General features: G+C 50.1%; 1 pseudogene; it reads left to right on the top strand.

Moving 5' to 3' along the window:
• Positions 1–19,090, top strand: part of LOC131096519 (zinc finger protein 850-like) — a 425,516-nt pseudogene that overhangs the window by 24,126 nt on the left and 382,300 nt on the right.

The following is a 19,090-nucleotide window of genomic DNA, read 5'->3' as shown; positions in this document are numbered from 1 at the left end:
GCTGTACCCAGGGTGGCTGCAGGCAGTGGTTCTGCCCCAGGCACTTCTCAGCACCTTCCCAGCGCTGACTGACTGAAACTCTCTGAGCCTCTGTGCTGTGCCCAGGCTGGCTGCAGGCAGTGCCTCAGCCCTGCTGGGCTGGCAGAAGAGCTGCTCATCAAGAGAAATGTGCTTTTGAAGCTCTTCTTGGTTACAGGAGCTGCCTCTGTGCCAGGAGCCCAGCCCAGCTTAGCAGCACAGACACAGCAAAAAAGACTTTAATGAGCCTCTGGGGCTTTGTGCTCAGGCCCTGAAGATCAGTCCCTGAGAGGGAGCTGAAGAAACCTCTCCAGAACTCCAAGGCAGAATCCAACTCCAAAGTTTCTTGGACTTTTAATGGGTCCCAGTGAGGGACATGACTGAGAAAGTGTCCCCAGGCCCCAGGCTGAGCAGAGAACTGGAGGCAGTGATGACATGTGTGAGGACAAACAGAAGCCAAGTCTTGGTGCCCTGGGTCACAGCAGCAGGGTCTGTGCCACCAAGGGCTGGGAGGAGACACCTTGTCCTGAGGCCCTGGGGCCTCCTGGCACAGCTCCAGCCAGGTTGGGCACTGTCAGCCCCTTGTCCTGCCCTCATCATCCCTCCCTAGCCCACATGCCAGTGGCCTCAAGGATCTGCTGGAAGGAGTCCCTGGGGAGCCTTGTTCAGGAATTGCTCTGGGGGCTCCTTAATGCTCCCTGCAGGGACTGTAGGTTTTTCAAAGGACTTGGGGTTTGGCTTTTGCCTTGGAGCCTCTGAGATGTTTGTGCAATCATGGCCTCCAATTATCAGCTGTAATTAGTCCCTGGAGATGCTTTGTCAGTAACAACACTCAGTGGGGCTCAATAATACTCAGGGTACTTCAGTTATTTTAAGGAACTTGGTGTTTCCCTTTTGATAGAGACTCTGTGATTGGTTTGTGCAATCACAGCCCCAATTATCTGCTTTAACGAGTCCCTTGAGAGCTTTGTACTGACACTCAGTTGTGCCAATTAATACTTTGAGATATTCCAGTATTTGAAGGTACTTTATGGATTTAAGAATACTTTTTGGTACTTTTAAGGTGTTTCCTTCCCACACTGAGTCTCTGAGAGGTTTTTGTGCCATCCTGGCCTCCAATTCTCTCCTCCAAGTAGTCCATGAGGATCCTGTGTTGGGTATCTTCCTCCTTTCTCTTTTACAACAAAGATGGAACTGAAAGAATTTTGTAAGATTTTCTAAAAGCATCCAAACAAACACTGGACAATTAACAACACAACAACAACCACTAAAATAATTAATAGTCCTCTTTTAGCTAGAAATGATCCAACCCTTTAGTCTCTTGTATTGAAAAAGTTTATTGAACCAGTCTTTGTTTTCCACCGAAAGCTTCTTGAAACCTTCCTTCAGTACCTGATTGCTCCTGTGGATTGATTTGCTGTGGCTGGAGAGGTTCATGCAACACATGGCCTAAGATTCTAAACAGCCGTTCCCATGTGCCCAGAGTAAAAACTCTATCACTGTTCTGCAAGGTGGCATGTCTGATGGTGTCTATGTCTTAGAGCAGGCCACTCAGTGTGAGGGAGGTAGCATTGGTTTGCTTACTTAACAGGCACCCAAGACAGTCTAATTGTCCTAAAGCTTTAGCTGCAGCCACCCAAGGTAGTCCACATTAGGGTTGCTACCATCTGACATCTGGATTAAAGCTTTCAAAGGTATCTCTTTGATATCATCCAATACTTCTCTGGGGGTACCTGCTGCTTGATCATCTGGTAGGCTGTGTTGTCCTTCTCCAGCTAGATGGTTGATTGTCAATTCCGCCCTTGCCTCATTATTAGCATAGTCTGCTATTAATTGATTTAGTAAACACTTCCATCCCCCTTCCCACATGGTCGTAATATATTTTAAATCATATGAGGTTAAGACATGCGCTGTAAACATGGCCTTCATTAGGCCATTAAAACAAGGTAAGTCCTTCCTATGGTCTTTAGCTGCCCTACACAGATCCTTGACTTCCCCATAAAGCAATGGCTGATACCGGGGATTCTGCCGTTTTCTTTTATACGGGGCGAACGAGGAGTTTCGAGGCTATTTGCCAGTCTCCTTCTTTAACTGCTTCTTTCCAGATCCTTTCCTAGGCACCTTCTGGGGTTGAGGGGCAAGGTGGATGTGGGAAATCCAAACTGCATTCTGGGGAGGAAGAATAACTTGGAGGAGAAACATTTGTATTAGAAATAGTGCGACAGTTGGGCTTAGTATCTTTGACCATGGGGGTTATATTTTTGCCAGAGGGTGTGGCAGAGGGCACTGCCATTTTTTCAGATGTTAGGGAGGAAGGGCCTTGATTTAGGATGGTGGACTTCTGGGGTTGAGTTCTGGTGGCATGGTCCAGGGTGAAGGTGGAATGATTGACAGTGAGGGCATGACCCGCAGTTGTGGCGATGGAGTCTGGAGGTTCATTCAGGGCAGAAGAGAAGGTTGTGGTAGCCAGAAGTGGAGGAGCCAAGATGGAGAGAGGATTGTCAGGCTCAGGAGCATCTGGAAAATTTTTAATGATCCACCTCATGATTGATTTCAATTTGTTCTTTGAAAATATTATGTCATAATCAGTGAGAATTAAGCATCCATATATGCTCCTCTGTACTTTGGACATCTTGTTGCCCGTTTTTCTCTTTCTCTGCCTTATGGGGAAGAGCCACTGGAACACCTCAAATCAATTATGGGACGTGGGTGCATATTGTAAAAACAAAGTGGCCAAATGGGCATTAAATGTCTTGTGTTTCCCCAAACCCACCTGCAATCCTACGCAGGTGAAACCATCGTTGTCCCTGCCGATCCTGGGCAAGGTCCCTTGAACGATGATGAATCTGCCGGCCCGGCATAATCCAAAATCCCAGGGAGCACTGGCCTATCCATCAGCCAACCCCAGTGGACATGACTGAATGTCAGGGTCCCTGTTCGGGTGCCAGATATCACAATGAGGGTGGCTGTGACAAACCTTTCGGGTTCCCCAACTTCAGGGCAAGGGTGGTGAAAATTAAAAGGAGCATATGCTGGGGAAGATGAAACAGGAAAGCCTTATAAATATGATTGCCTGGCAATAGATTTTGAGAATATGGAAACTATAAGTGAGACTGAAATGAAAGCAAGCTTTGAGATACCAAGCCTTAGTTACTGAACAACTGGAAAACAATGGTATGGCCAGCTGAAGGTAATCTTCTTTTGAATAAACAATACCCTCTCCTTGCAGACAGGTCCAAGGGTCAGAGCGATCCTACTACCTTGGCAGAAGGGGTCCAAAGAGTGGATTTTAAGATTTAAAATGTAACACAGTATGGTAATGTAATGATTCTTATAGGCTGTATGTAATGCTATAAGATTTGTGTCTTGTACTAGATTGTTTAGTGAAAATTAGAATATACAGCACAAAAGAAGATTTATTGTATTGTAATGGGAACTTCCCTCCTCTTTTGGGCATCCATTTTGGGTGCCTCTTTCAAGCTCCTCTTTCAGGCCTGCTCTGATCTCTGGCTGGCAGCTCCGAACATGGCCCCTGTACCCACACCCTTTGCAATAAACCACAAGTTCCAAGACCTGGCTTCAGAGATGTCTCGTCTCTGTCTGTCCCAACCGTCCTATTCCCCAACGCTCCTACAAGCAGGATCAATGAAGTTGCCCAAAAAAAAAACTTTAGTAACAGGGTGAAAAAAATAAACATGGAGAAGTTGAGCACCGTACGAGGGATGGTATTCCAAGACCTGAGATAAAGGCAAAGCAACAACATGTACACTTGAGGGTAGAACACTCTAGAACAATAACCATATAGGAGAAACAAGTAACCAGTAGGGGAGGAGAACTTGGACAACTTAGCATAGCAACACTAAAGGCTTATGGGGGAACTCTTAAACTCACCCTAAGCTAAACAAATGATTCCCAGTGCTTGAAACCTCATGCCCACTTCTTCTGGGGTGAAATTGGGTTGACTCTGAGTTACAGCTGGGCTACCCCCCCCACCGCTGCTTTGCTCTGGCTCCTTTGGTCCATGTGGCCCAATAGAGCCACAGTGATGTCCTTGCTTCCATGAGGGTCCACAGGGTCACAATGGCCCCTTGGATCCATGGTACCAACAGTGTCACAATGATCTCCTTGGTTCCATGAGTTCCTACAGTGTAACCATGCCCTTTGGTTCCAAAACACCCCACAGTGTCAAAGTGGTCTCCATAGGAAGAAAACAACCGAGCCCAGGGGCAGATGAAAGGCAGTCACCAGAGGCTGAGGCTAGCCAGACTTGACTGTATTGGCAGATTTTGTTTGGGAGCAACCCTTGGATATAGGGAGTTTTAGAGGTGGAATCCTAATTTCGGCCATGGGAGCCTTGACAAGAAAGACAGTTCTTTTAGATGGGAAGGAAATGACAGAGCCCCGCCCCCAGCCCTGGCCTGGCAGAGCTGTCAATCACATAGCAGATGCTGTGCTAACCCCACTTTGATTGGCTGAGCTGTCAATCAATCACACACTAGCAGCTGGTGCCTACCCTGACGCTATTGGGCAAGCAGCTGGCAGTCCCACCCCAGGAGCGGGCCAATGAAGGCCCAGGGGGTTAAAAGGTGGTACGCGAGGCCAGCCCAGGGTCTGGATCCTGCCTTCTCCTGGCGTTCCTCTGTTAGTGATGCTGGAACCCCTGCAGTTGGTGCCCATGTGTGTGTCTTTCTATAGATCTGCTGTCTTTCTGTCGTTCTCTATTTCTTTTTCTAATCCTACTTACCAGGAACATTTATGGGTAACTTCACATGTTAAGGGTAAAAGAATTTTAGGTTAAATGTGTGGGAATCCAGGCCACAGGGAATATTTCTCTGTCTGCTCTGAGGGGTTCTGACCCCCAGAGAAACACTGCCTTTCACCTTTGCCCTTGGAGAGGACTTCCAAGACTCTGAGACAGATTACAATTTAACAATTTGTGAAACAGATAATAGAGAGTAGTATAGTATGTCACTTGGGTGAGAAATTTAGGTTTTGGGATTTTTAGTATGGTGTAGAAAGGCAGCAAGATGTAGGAATTGGGGTGTAGTCCCTGTCTTCTTCATCTACTCCATTTTCTGCAGTGTTGGTGGCACAGGGTGATTGGTCAAGAAAGCACAGTGCAGAGGTTATGTGGACAGTCAAGGAATGAGTTATTGGTAGATAAGTAGAAATAAGATACGTTTTAAGAGTTCATTGGATGACACAACTTTAAAAGACCTTGAAACCGTACATTTTAGAGCCATTTTGAGGTGTTTTTTCCAGCCTGCTGAGCCTCGTGTGGACAGCAGTGCAAACTTTAGATAAGATAAAAATAAGCAAGAGGCTGAAGATAGAAAAATTCTTTTGCATCTCCTTTTATCTGGCACAGAACTGCTACAGGAGGGTTTCCCCCATCCAGGGAGCCCCCAGAAAGGCCCAGCATAAAACAAACATCAATAACTGGTGCCCTGAAAATGTTTGAAATAAGTTGGCTTTTTTCCATAAAGTTGTTTATTGAAGGGTGTGGTCTTAATTAGCCAATCATGTGAAATGTCTTGATTAAATGAGCAATGAGGTCCACCTGAAGCAAGCCAAGATGTAAAAGTAGATGATTGAATAAATGGGTAGGTTTTAGCCCTTAGCCTTCTGATGTGAGGCTGTGTAATCTCTGACTCAGTGGTGACATTTGGGGATCCTTTCTGCACTTCATGACCCAACTGGTGCTTCTCTAATATTAAACTTTGCCTGAAGCTCCCACTGTGCCCATGACAGGAACCCCTGTGATTGTCTCGGATATCCCGGCTCTTTGGCCGCCTGGGGACTCCTGGGATGTCACTGTGGAGCCAACGTGAGTTCCTGTGACATATCGGTGCCTTTGCAGCCCAAGGTCCCCTGGGATGTCACCATGGAATGGCTATGACTGCGTCTGACCACAGGGCTCTTTACCATCCTCAGAAAGCCCTGGGAGGTGTCCATGGAGCCCCAGATTCTGCCAGTGACATTCCAGCTCTGGAACAGCCTGGAGACTCTTGGAAAGTCCCCATGGAACCCCTCTGAGGGCCTGTGAAAAATCTGATCCTTAGCAGGCAACCATCACCAGCCCCCTGTTGCTATGGTCAGTTTCCATGGCAACCATCACCACACCCCTGTTGCTATGCTCAGTCCCTTGGCAGCTCCATGGAGACCCCATGCCAGGGCTGGTTGCCATGGACACCAGCTCAGGCCTGCAGCCAGAGCCCGTTGCCATGGCAACCATTTGCAGCCCCATCCCCAGGCTCATGGGATCCCAGAACCACAGAATTGGCTGAGCTGGGAGGGACCCATCAGGATCCTCCAGTCCAACTGCTGGCCCTGCACAGGACACCCCAACAATGCCAGTCTGGGCCTGGCAGCGCTGTCCAAATGCTGCTGCAGCTCTGAGAGCCCTGGAGCTGGGACCCTTCCCTGGGGAGCCTGGGCAGGGCCCCAGCAGACTCTGGGCAAAATCCTTTTCCTGACATCCAACCTGAGCCAGCCCTGACTCAGCTGCAGCCGATCCCTCCACTCCTGTCCCTGGGCACCAGAGGGAAGAGGTTCCCACAGCCCCAGCCAGGGACCCGCTCCCAAGGCTGTTGCCATGGCCACCAGGGCTGGGACCAGCTTGGATGCTCGGTTTCCATGGGCCGGGGTTCAGGAACAGATTCCCCAATTTCCTGCTCCTGCTAAAACCGTGCTGCCCTCACTGCCCTCCTGCCTCCCATGGAAAGCACAAAAGGCAAAGACCACAGGCTGGGATAAGAACGATTTATTTGGAACAGCAACGAGATAAGGAATAAATGGAACAGAAACAATATTGACAAGAGAAAGGATAAACAAAATTGTTTACTGGGAAAACTAAAACACAACTCACTGGGTCTGCCTGGCCATAATTTCCCCTTCCTGGAAAGGACACCCTTCTCCTCAGGGAGAGAGAGTCCCTTTCCTGCCCCTGGCAATGACCTGAGGTAGGGGTGATTGTAATGGCAGGGCCATGGCCAGATCCTCATGTTTTTCAATGCCACATCATGTCACTGGGAGGGGCAGGACAAGAGACTGGTGTCTTCCCCACATGGATCACATGGAACATGGATCACCAGGGCTCTTCCCAACGTGGATCCTCCAATGATGGATGAAGTTGGGGCAGTGCACAAAACTCCTCCTGCACTTGGTGCACTGGCAGGCCTTCCCTCTACCGGTGCCTTCGTTGGTGACTGGTCAAGGCAGAGCTCTGGATGAAGCTCTTCCCACACTGGGGACACTCGTAGGGCCTCTCCCCACTGTGGATGTGTTGGTGGGTGATGAGGTTGAAGTTGCGCTTGAAGCCCAACCCACACTCAGGGCAGCGGAATGGCTTCTCATTCGTGCACATCTGCTGGTGCTGGAGGAGATTGGAGCTTCTCTGAAACCACTTCTGACACTGGGCACACTCGTAGGGCCTATCCCCAGTGTGGATGCGTTGGTGCCAGATGAGGGCGGAGCTGTCGCTGAATCCCTTCCCACATTCCCCACACTCATAGGGCCATTCCCCGGTGTGGATCATCTGGTGGTTGATCAGGATGCTGCTCTGCCTGAAGCTCTTCCCACACTCCAAGCACTTGTAGGTCTTCTCCCCATCATGAAGCTGCCCATGGGCCACCAGCTCCAAGGTCTGGCTGAAGCTTTGTCCACCTTCCTGGCACAGGGTGGGTCTTTCCTCCTTAGAATACCCTGGGCTGGCTTCAGAGACCATCTTCCTGTGGAATCTCTGGGGATTTTCCTCCCCATTGGAATTCTGCACTGTGGAGTCACTCAAAATGGCCTCTTCCATGAGGTTGTGCCATGGACATTTTTCCTCCCTGGTCTCCATTCTCGGCTCCTTGTCTGGGGGAGGAAGGACAAGGAGAGGATGGGATTTGCCTCCATGCCACAGGGAAGGGGAAGGAGATCCCCCCACTGCATCCCCAGCAGGACAGGTTTGGCAGCAGCATTGGCCTGCAGCCAGGGGCCATGTTGGGCTGGGAGATGGAGCAGGAGAGAGGGGGAAAGGGGCACTGACTTTTTCCTCCCCTGCCTGGGTGTCACAAGGCTGCTTCCTGTTCCTCGCGGCCTCCTCCTCTATCCAATCAAGGTTTGGTAATGGGAAATCTTTTTCTGCGAAGAAAACAAAGGGTGCACACATTGTCTTTTGTTCCGGGGGCTGTGCTGGGCTGGGAGATGGAGCAGGAGAGAGGGGGAAAGGGGCACTGACTTCTTACTCACCTGCCTGGATATCCCAGGGCTCCTTGCTGTTCCTCGCAGCCTCCTACCCTATCCAATCAAGTTTTGGGAATAGGAAATCCTGGCTTGGCAAGAAGACAAGCGATGAGTACATTGTCTTTTGTACTGGATTGAAGTCAAACCTGGGGAACAGTCTAAGTGAGAATTACAATTTAATAGGAAAATTTAGATGAAGGCAATGATACAGAAACACTGCCTTAAACTGACAGAGTCAGGATATAATCTCACTCCCTGTTGGTCAGGGTGGTGGCAGCAGTCCCATTAAATGATGGCTGCAGTCCTGTTGGCGTGATAAACATAATTCTGTCGAAACAGTGATCCTGTACAATGTCTGAAGGTCCAGTGGTGGTTCTAGAGCTCTTGTCCTCTGGGAATCCAGTAGGCAAGCTGCTCCTGGTGTTTAAAGCCTCAGCTTATATCCATGTCGGAATGCTTGGATCCTCCCCCTGGGGGGAGCGTCCCACAATGGGATGATGGAATTTTATCAGTCCTGCAGTGACACTCAATGGCCCATTCACAGAAGATATCTCCCCTGGAGGGCGTTTTCAGTGCTGAGTCCTGGAAGAGATAAAGAACACTGCCCCACCTGTTTATAGCAGTTGATGAAGATGGGGATTGAAAACATGCATTTGGTTGCATCTTGCATTGCAGCCTTAAACAGTGGGGTAATCCCTGCTCAGGGGGTGAACACCACCCCCCTTACCCAAACTGGCTCAGGTGTAAAATCCCCAGCCTGGGAAGGCCATACACACAAGGGGACAATGTCACACTTCCCCTTTCCCAGGAAGGTCTCTGTCATTCCCTTGCTCTCCATCTTCTCTTTCTTTCCATCTCTCTCTACCTCACATTTACTGTTCAATAAAATCCATTTTGGATTTGGTCTCGTTAGCACCTTATTTGGGGCAAAGGCATCTCTATAAAAATTTTCTTAACCAGATTGCGACATTATTTTTGCACAGTGAGTTCAGGGCACTGTTCTCTGTCCCCAAGTGCCTTTGACAACATCATGACTCCCTTCACTGAGGAGGTTGTGGTTCTTTCTGGAAGAACTCTTGAAAACTTGGACGCAGTCTCTCCTTCCTCCTGGGGAACTTATGGGAGAACTGGTGAGGAAAATAACTGTTGTGGGTGCCCTGTGTAAAGAAAATATTTTGTTGTCCTTCCTTGAAAAGTTTGTTAAAATCACTGGAGGAAAGGGAGCAAATGATACCAACGAGACTGACAGGTTCATTCACCCCATGGTGAGGCACACAAGGCTGTTGAGAGTCCCAGAAGAAGCCCAGCTCAAGCAGCTGAATTCCCAAGTAACTCCAGCCAGGGGTCTCCAGGAGGATTTTTTTGGAGAGTGTTCGGAGCTGGCAGATCCCGGACTCGAGCCCTGGATATCTCCGGGCTCTCTAAGAGGAGCATTTTCTGGGGCAGAGGAGCCCCAGTCGCCCCTCGGGAGGGTTCCAGGGGGTCCACGTGGGGATGGCCCGGTACCGACAGGGCGGGACATTGGTTTTGGGGATCCCTGTGAGAGCTGGGGCTGTGGAACGGGGAACTCCCTGGGTGGGGAGAGGGGAAGGGGCGATACTGGAGCTGGAGGACCCCCGGCAGCCCGGAGATGAGGTGGGGACGGGACCCCCTGACCCTGACAGGGGTGTCCTGGGGTGACTTCATGATGCTCGTACCCCCCTCGGTCTGTTTAGCCCAGGAATGAGTTCTGCACATTTAAGGCTGGTTCTGAGAGTGAAGCAAAGGAGGAAGAAGTGCACAGTTTGTTTTCAGAAACTGCACTCACTCCTCCACATTCCAGCTTCTGGATGGACAGAGGGTGGGACAGAGCTCTCCTTTGCTTTTAGTTAGTTTTTAGCTCTCTGAGGCAGAGAAGTTCCCCCAACTGTTGTTTTCCTTTTTCTTTGGTGCAGTTTAAAATTGCTTGAAACAGAACACTCAGAACACCACCAGCACCTCGCACCTGTGGCCCACCAGGCCAGGCCTGGGCTGGGCATTCCCAGTGCTGGAGGAACTGATAAGAGAATGATAAAAGACTGAGTGAGCTGAGCTACAGCCCACAGAGAAACTTTCTGAGTTTGTCATCTCTTTTGGAGTAGCAAGAGGTCTTATTGTATAATATTGTTCATTTGTTGTGCTGGTGAATGCTTTACCTGCTAAATAAACAGGTTTTTTTCACTTTTCTCCAAGGAAATATTTTACTAAATCAGCTGTGGAATAATCTGCTTGAATCTCAGGAAACCCCTTTTGGGGATTTTCTCCCAAATTTGCCCTAAACCAGGGTAGGGTGGTGCGGAGAGGGGGGAGCCCCAAGTGGCTGGATTGCGGGGAAGCTGGAGAGGGAGAACCCAGAACCTCCCAGAACCCCTAGGCAGGACCTTGGAGATGGGGGATCCCCAGGACCCATGGGATTCCCAGCAGCCCTGAGATGTGGGACAACCAGAACCCCAGAGGGGTGAGACTGGACATGGGACAATCCATGTGGCTATTTTGATTCACTCTTGATTTTTGGAGATTTTTATTGACATCAGGTGACTTCTGGAGATGGACTGGGGTGGGACAATCCTCAACCCAAGGCATTCATACCTTCCTTTTTCCCCAAACTATCCCACAGTTATATCCCCCCTGTCCCGCTCTGGGTGAGCTCAGTCCCACCTGATCCTGATCCTGGTCTCAAACTCACTCCATGTTTAGACACACTCAGAGTTCTGTATTTTATCTCAGCCCAGTCCCAGACTCCCCTAGACCCAGACCAAATCCCAACCCCAGCCCTAAAACCAATCCCATGTCTAGCCTTAACCCCAATCCCAGCTCTAATCCAAATCTCAGCCCCAAATCCAATTCCAGCCTCAGTTCCAGCCCCTTCCTAAACCCTAAGCCCCAAACCAAATCCCAGGTTCAGCCCTTCTGGGGGTTTGGAGGTGTCTCTGTCCCTCTGACCCCGATGATGTTGGGGTGGGGTCACAGCAGGGCTGAGAGGGACAGAGACCCCTCCCGGCCTGCTCAGGTGTGAGAAGGTCGGAGAGCCCCCCCAGCCCCGAGCACCCTCAGCAGGGAGAGAGACACAGAGCCCCTGGTCCCCAGCCCTGCACAGGCATTCCCTGAGGCCAGAGAGATCGAGACTGCCCAAGCATCCCCCAGGGTGAGGGGACAGAGACCCCCGAGCATCCCCTGAGCTGAGAGGGACAGAGACTGCCCCGAGCACCCCATGGCACAGTGGTGAGAGGGAGAGCCCCCAGGCATTCCCTGTGGTGAGAATGATGCAGAACCCCATGGGGAATGCCCTGGGGTGACAGGGACAATCCCCTGATGAATGGCCTTGGGTGACAGGGACAGGGGCAGGGACACCCCCTGGGGAATGGCATGGGGTGACAGGGACAGGAACAACACCCCCAAACCCCTCCCTAGCATCCCCCAGGGTGAGAGGCACAGAGACCCCTCGAGCATGCCCAGGGCACTGGACATTATAACTTTGCAGAAATCAAACTTGACTCTGCATAAATCACTTTGATGAATATTTGATTTTTCCACAAATCACATGTGATGAAAATGCAAACAAATCCCAAACATTAATAAACTGACAGTACAAGCAATTTTTTGGCAATTCCAAGTTCCACTGGTTCCTGCACAGCTCCAGCTCAGCTGCTAGCACATTCTGATAAAAGAAAAATGTAAATTCGGCCCAATACAGATATCATTAAAAGCAAAGGTGACAGGGATGAAGAGAATAATGATTCTTACATTTTGCATAAACCCAAGCCTGGGAATTCAGGAGTTATTTGGGAATTTTGCTACTTCAGCTGGGCTTCTTGTAGGACTTTTAGCAGCTTTGTGTTCCTCACTGTGGGGTGAATGAACCTTGTCAGTCTCGCTGGTAACATTTGCTCTCTTTCCTCTGGTGATTTTACCAAACTTTTCAAGGAAGGACAACAAAATATTTTCTTCATGCTCCAGACCCACAATGGCGATTTTCCTTATCAGTTCTCCCATAAGTCACTCAGAGGAAGCTGCAGCCCAGTTTCCAAGAGTTCCTCCAGAAAGAACCACAACCTCCTCAGAGGAGGGAACCGTGCTGTTGTCAAAGGCACTTTGGGTCAGAGAACAGTGCCCTGAACTCGCTGTGCCAAAATGATTTCACAGTCTGGTTAGTCTGGTTAAGAAAATTGTTAGATTCCTTTGCTCCAATTAAGGCAATAATGAAACCAAATCCAAAATGGATTTTATTTAACAGTAAATGGGATAGACAAGGGGGACAGGAAGGGAATGACAGGAGAAAGAACCCTCCCCTGGAGCAGGAAAAATGTGACATTGTCCCCTGTGTGCCTGGCCTTCCCAGGCTGGGGATTTTACACCTGAGCCAGTTTGGGTAAGGGGGGTGGTGTTCACCCCCTGAGCAGGGATTACCCCACTGTTTCAGGTTGCAATGCAAGATGCAACCAAATGCATGTTTTCAATCCCCATCTTCATCAACTGCTATAAACAGGTGGGGCAGTGTTCTTTATCTCTTCCAGGACTCAGCACTGAAAACGCCCTCCAGGGGAGATATCTCCTGTGAATGGGCCATTGAGTGTCACTGCAGGACTGATAAAATTCCATCATCCCATTGTGGGACGCTCCCCCCAGGGGGAGGATCCAAGCATTCCTACCTGGATATAAGCTGAGGCTTTAAACACCAGGAGCAGCTTGCCTACTGGATTCCCAGAGAACTAGACCTCCATAACCACCACTGGACCTTCAGAGGAAGACCAGACCCTTCTACAGGATCACTGCTTCGACAGAATCACACTCATCACGCCAACAGGACTGCAGCCACCATTTAATGGGACTGCTGCCACCACCCTGACCAACAGGGTGTCAGGTTATATCCTTACTCTGTCAGTTTAAGGCAATGTTTCTGTATCATTGCCTTGATCTTCATTTTCTTATTAAACTGAAATTCTGGTTTAGACCCTCCCCAGGTTTGCCTTAAAACCAGAACAAAAGACAATGTGCGCACCCTTTGTTTTCTTCCCTAAACAGGATTTCCCATTCCCAAACCTTGATTCAATGGAAGAGGAGGCTGTGAGGAAGAGGAAGGAGCCCTGGGATAGCCAGGCAGGTCAGGAGGAAGTCAGTGCCCCTTTTCCCCTCTCTCCTGCTCCATCTCCCAGCCCAGCACAGCCCTCGGCTGCAGGACAACCCTGATGCAAACCCTGTCCTGCTGGGGATGCAGTGGGGGGATCTCCTTCCCCTTCCCTCTGGCACGGAGGCAAATCCCATCCTCTCCTTGTCCTTCCTACTCCAGGGAAGGAGCTGAGAATGGAGACCAGGGAGGAAAAATGTCCATGGCAGAACCTCGTGAAAGAGGCCGTTTTGAGTGACTCTCGTGCCCAGGAATCCAACAGGAAGAAAAACCTCAGACATCCCATGAGGAGGGGCTCCAAACCTAGCCCAGAGTGCTCTGAGTAGGAAAGACCCAGCCTGAGCCAGGAAGGTGGACAGAGCTTCAGCCAGAGCTCAGAGCTGGTGGTCCATGAGCAGCTTCATGATGGGGAGAAGGCCCACAAGTTCTTGGAGTGTGGGAAGAGCTTCAGGCAGAGCAGCACCCTGATCAGCCACCAGATGATCCACACTGGGGAATGTCCCTGTGAGTGTGGGGAATGTGGGAAGGTCTTCAGCTACAGATCCAACCTTGTGACCCACCAATGCATCCACACTGGGGAGAAGCCCTACGAGTGTCCCCAGTGTCAAAAGAGGTTTCAGAGCAGCTCCAATATCCTCTGCCACCAGCGAATTCACACGGATGTGAAGCCCTTCCGCTGCCCCGACTATGGGAAGGGCTTCAACTGCACCTCCCACCTCATCAGGCACCAGCACATCCACACTGGGGAGAGGCCCTACCAGTGCGCCACATGTGGGAAGAGGTTTCAGACCAGCTCCCATCTCCTCCTGCATGAGCAGAGTCACACAGAGGAGAGGGCCTTCCACTGCCCTGACTGCGGGAAGGGATTCAAGCACAACTTCACCCTCATCAGGCACCAGCACATCCACAGTGGGGAGAGTCCCTACGAGTGTCCCCAGTGTGGGAAGAGTTTCACCTCTTTAACTTGACAAGACACCAGTAAGGGAGGCTCTGTGAATTCCCCGATTGCAGAACAGCTTCCAGCACTGCTCCATCTTCATCCCCCGTGGGAGGGCTCACATTGAAAAGAGCCCTGGTGATTCATTTTCCCTGTGATCCATGCTGGGAAGACACCTGTCCATTTTCCTGCATCTGCCAAATATATGATGTGGGGTGGAAGAAAATGATGGTCTTGCCATGGCCTTGACATTACATTCACTCCCACCTCAGGGCATTGCAAGGGCAGGAAAGGGACTCTGTCTCTCTCCCTGAGGAGTAGGGTGTCCTTTCCAGGCAGGAGGAAATATGTTGCCAGGAAGAGCCAGTTGTTGACATTGTTTTCTCCATAAGTAATTTTACTTATACCTTCTGTTATCAATCTTGTTGCTGTTCCTGTTTGTTCCTTATCTTGTTGCTGTTCCCAATAAATTGTTCCTATGTCAGCTTGGGATCTTTGCCTTTTGTGCTTTCCAGGGGAGGTGGGAGGGCAGTGAGGGCAGTGTGGTTTTAGTGGGAGCAGGAAATTGGGGAATCCCATTCCTGAACCCTGGCCCATAGAAACCGAGCATCCCAGCTGGTCCCAGCCCTGGTGGCCATGGCAACAGCCTTGGGAGCGGGTCCCTGGCTGGGGCTGTGGGAACCTCTTCCCTCTGGTGCCCAGGGACAGGAGTGGAGGGAACGGCTGCAGCTGAGTCGGGGCAGGCTCAGGTTGGATGTCAGGAAAAGGTTTTTGCCCAGAGGCTGCTGGGGCCCTGCCCAGGTTCCCCAGGGAAGGGTCCCAGCTCCAGGGCTCTCGGAGTTCCAGCAGCGTTTGGACAGCGCTGCCAGGCCCAGACTGGCATTGTTGGGGTGTCCTGTGCAGGGCCAGCAGTTGGACTGGAAGATCCTGATGGGTCCATCCCAGCTCAGCCAATTCTGTGGTTCTGGGATCCCATGAGCCTAGGGATGGGGCTGCCAATGGTTGCCATGGCAACGGGCTCTGGCTGCAGGCCTGATCTGATGTCCATGGAAACCACCCCGACATTGGATCTCCATGGAGCTGCCAAGGGACTGAGCATAGCAACAGGGTCCTGGTGATGGTTGCCTGCTAAGGATCAGATTTTTCACAGGCCCTCAGAGGGGTTCCATGGGGACTTTGCAAGAATCTCCAGGCTGTTCCAGAGCTGGAATGTCACAGGCAGGGACAGGGCCTCCATGGAGACCTCCCAGGGGTTTCTGGGGATGGTAAAGAGCCATGTGGTCAGAGGCAGTCACAGCCATTCCATGGTGACATCCCAGGGCACCTTGGGCTGCAAAGGCACCGATCTGTTACAGGCACTCACGGGGGCTCCACAGTGACATCCCAGGAGTCCCCAGGCTGCCAAAGAGCTGGGATGTCCCAGGCATTCACAGGTTTTCCTGTCATGGGCACAGTGGGAGCTTCAGGCCAAAGTTTATTACAGAAGCTCTTGTTGGGTCTTGAGGTTCAGAAAGGAGCCCCAATAGCCCCCATAGATCCCCAACCGTCCCTGTTGAATCAGAGATGACACCGTCTCTGATCAGGAGGCTAAGGGCTAAAATCCACCTGTTTTTCAGTCCTCTTCTTTTATATCTTGGTTTGCTAAAAGTGGACCTCATTGGTCATTTAATCAACACATTTCACATGATTGACCAATTAAGACATCACCCTTCAGTAAACAACTTTATGGAAAAAAACCAGCTTATTACAAACATTGTCAGGGCAGCACTTATTGATGTTTGTTTTATGCTGGGCCTTTCTGGGGGCTCCCTGGATGGGGGAATCCTCCTGCAGCAGTTCTGTGCCAGGTAAAAGGAGATGCATGGACTTTTTCAGTCTTCAGCTTCTTGTTTGTTGTTATCTAAAGTTTTGTATTACTATTTACACCAGGCTCAGCATGCTGGATAAACACCTAAAAATTGCCCCAAAACCTACCATTTCAAGGTCTTTTAAAGTTTTTTCATCTAATTAATACTTAAAACACGTGTTATTTCTACTTCTCTACCAACAACTCATCCGTTGACTGTCCACATAACCTATGCCCTGTGCTTTCCTTGACCAATCACCCTGTGCCACCAACACGGCAGAAAATGGAGTAGATGAAGAAGACAGGGACAACACCTCAATTCCTCCATCTTTCCTTCTATCTACACCATACTAAAAACCCCAAAACCTAAATTTCTCACCCAAGGAACATAGTATAGTACTCTCTATTACCTATTTCACATGTTGGTAAATTCTAATCTATCTCAAAGTCCTGGAAGTCCTCTCCAGGGAAAAAGTTAAAGGCAGTGTTTCTCTGAGGGACAGGACCCCTCAGAGCAGACAGAGAAATATTCCCTGTGCCTGGATTCTCACACATTTAATGTAAAAACCTTTAACCTTTAACATGTGAAGTTACCCAAAAATGTTCCAGGTAAGCAGGATTAGGAGAAGAAATAGAGAACAACAGAAAGACCAAAGATCTATAGAAAGACACACATATAGGAACCATCTGCTCAAGTTCCAGCACCGCCAACAGAGGAACCCCAGGAGAAGGCAGGAACCAGACCATAGGTTGGCCTCGTGCTCTGGCTTTTAACCCCCTGGGCCTTCATGGGCCTGCCCCTAGGGTGGGACTGCCAGTTGCTTGTCCAATCAGAGCCAGGGTAGCACCATCTGCTAATGTGTAATTGATTGATTAACAATTGGGCTAATCAGAGCTGGGTTAACATCAAAGCCCCCCTGCTGTGTGATTGACAGCTCTGCCAGGCCAAGGCTGAAGGCAGGGCTCTGTCCCACCACAAACCAAGGCCTGACCTAGCCCTGGCCCCACACAGGCATTCCGAGCATCCCAAGGTGTCTTGGGACATCAATCTCATCCAGCCTCTGACAGCGACCATGATGACACTACAGAACCTCATGGAGCCTTGGGTCAGTTGTGACAATCCAGATCCAAGGAAATTATGGTGAGACTGTGGAATCCAGGAATCATGGAATCAAGGAGACCATTGTGCAAATCATGGGCCCTATGGTAGAAAGGATCAATGATCAAACTGTGGTTTTATTGTGATTGATTTAAAATAGAAAGAGGGAGCCAATGTTTCACAGTGGAGCTGCGAGGGGCCAATGGACCCTTGTGACTCTGTTGGGGCTCATGAAACCAAGAAGCCCTTGTGACATTGCCAGACCTCATGGAATCAAGGAGACCATTGGGACAGTGTTAGGACCCATGAAGTCAATTGAACATGGAACAGGTCTGCCTGGTTTGGCCTCCTGGGGGCTGTCTGACAGGTCCCACTGAATTTGACATGTCAAGGGCCGCTTCCCATCTGACCGTGAAGCACTGGGGCTCTGAGCTTTTATTCCTGTGGAATGGAACTGTCTTTCATGTCTAGGCACCCATGGCCAAAATGGGGATTCTGCATCTAAAATTCTCTATATCCAAGGGTAATTCCCAGACAATCTGCCCATACAGTCAAGCCTGGCTAGACTTGGCCTCTGGTGACTGCCTCTCATCTGTCCCTGTACCACTGGGACTCACTTGTTTCTCTCCTATGGAGACCATTGTGACACTGCGGAGCATTATGGAACCGATAGGCCATGGTAACACTGCAGGCCCTTGTGGAACCTGTTACACTGTAGGAACTTGAGGAACCAAGGGGAATATTGTTACCCTGCAGGGTACCATGGATCCAAGGGGCCATTGTGACACTGGGGCCTCATGGAACCAAGAACATCTTTGTGACTCTGTTGGGTTGCATGGTCCCAAGGGGCCAGTGTGAAGCAGCAGAGATTTGTGACACCAAGAGGCCATTGCTGTATTTCAGGGCCTCATGGAGCAAAAGGGCTATTGTGATCTTGCAAGGCACCATGGATCCATGGAGAGCATTGTGACATTGCAAGGCCCCATGGAATCATGGAGATCATTGTGACCCTGCAGGGCCTCATGAAAGGAAGGGGCCATTGTAACACTATGGGAACTTGTGGAACCAAGGGAAACATTGTTGCACTACTGGGCCCCAATGGAACCAAGGGGCCATTGGACACAGCAAGGCTTCATGGAACCAATAGAGCATTATGACTCTGTGGGGCCTTGTGGAACCATGGAGACCATTAAGATCCTTAAAGACTTGTGTAACCAAGGGGCCATTATGACACCTCAGGGCATCATGGAAGCAGAGAACCATTGTGGCACTGCAAGGCCTCATGGAAGCAAGGAGCCATTGTGACACTGCAGGGCCCTGTGGAACCAAGGGAACATGAAATAGATGTGGCTGCCTTGGCCTCCAAGGGGTCACCTGACAGGTCTGGCTGACCTTGGAATGTGGAAGGCTGGTCCCATCTGCCCCTGAAACACTGGGGCTCTGGGCTCTTCTTTTTATGGAAAAGAACTGTCCATTTTTTCCAGGCATCCATGGCCAAAATTTGGATTCCACCTCCAAACTTTTGTGTATCCAATGATTGCTCCCAGACAAATGTTGCCAGGACAGACAAGTCTGGCTGGTCTTTGACTCCTGAGGGGCAGACCTCACCTATTTTCCAAACACTGGAAAGGGCTCTGTGCTTTTCTTTTTGTGAAAAAAACCAAACTTCCCTCTTCTCCATGCACAAATGTTTTAAAATAGGACTCCGCATTCATAATTTCAAATATCCAAGGGTTGCTCCAAGCAAACCTGCTAGGACAGACAGGTCAGGCTTGCCTTGGCCCCTTGTGGTTGCCGTTCATCAGCTCCTGAAACATG

The sequence above is a fragment of the Melospiza georgiana genome, unplaced genomic scaffold (assembly GCF_028018845.1).
Source record: "Melospiza georgiana isolate bMelGeo1 unplaced genomic scaffold, bMelGeo1.pri scaffold_42, whole genome shotgun sequence".
Taxonomy (NCBI): domain Eukaryota; kingdom Metazoa; phylum Chordata; class Aves; order Passeriformes; family Passerellidae; genus Melospiza; species Melospiza georgiana.
Note: the sequence above shows the minus strand (reverse complement) of the source record. Positions and strands in the feature narration are given on the sequence as shown.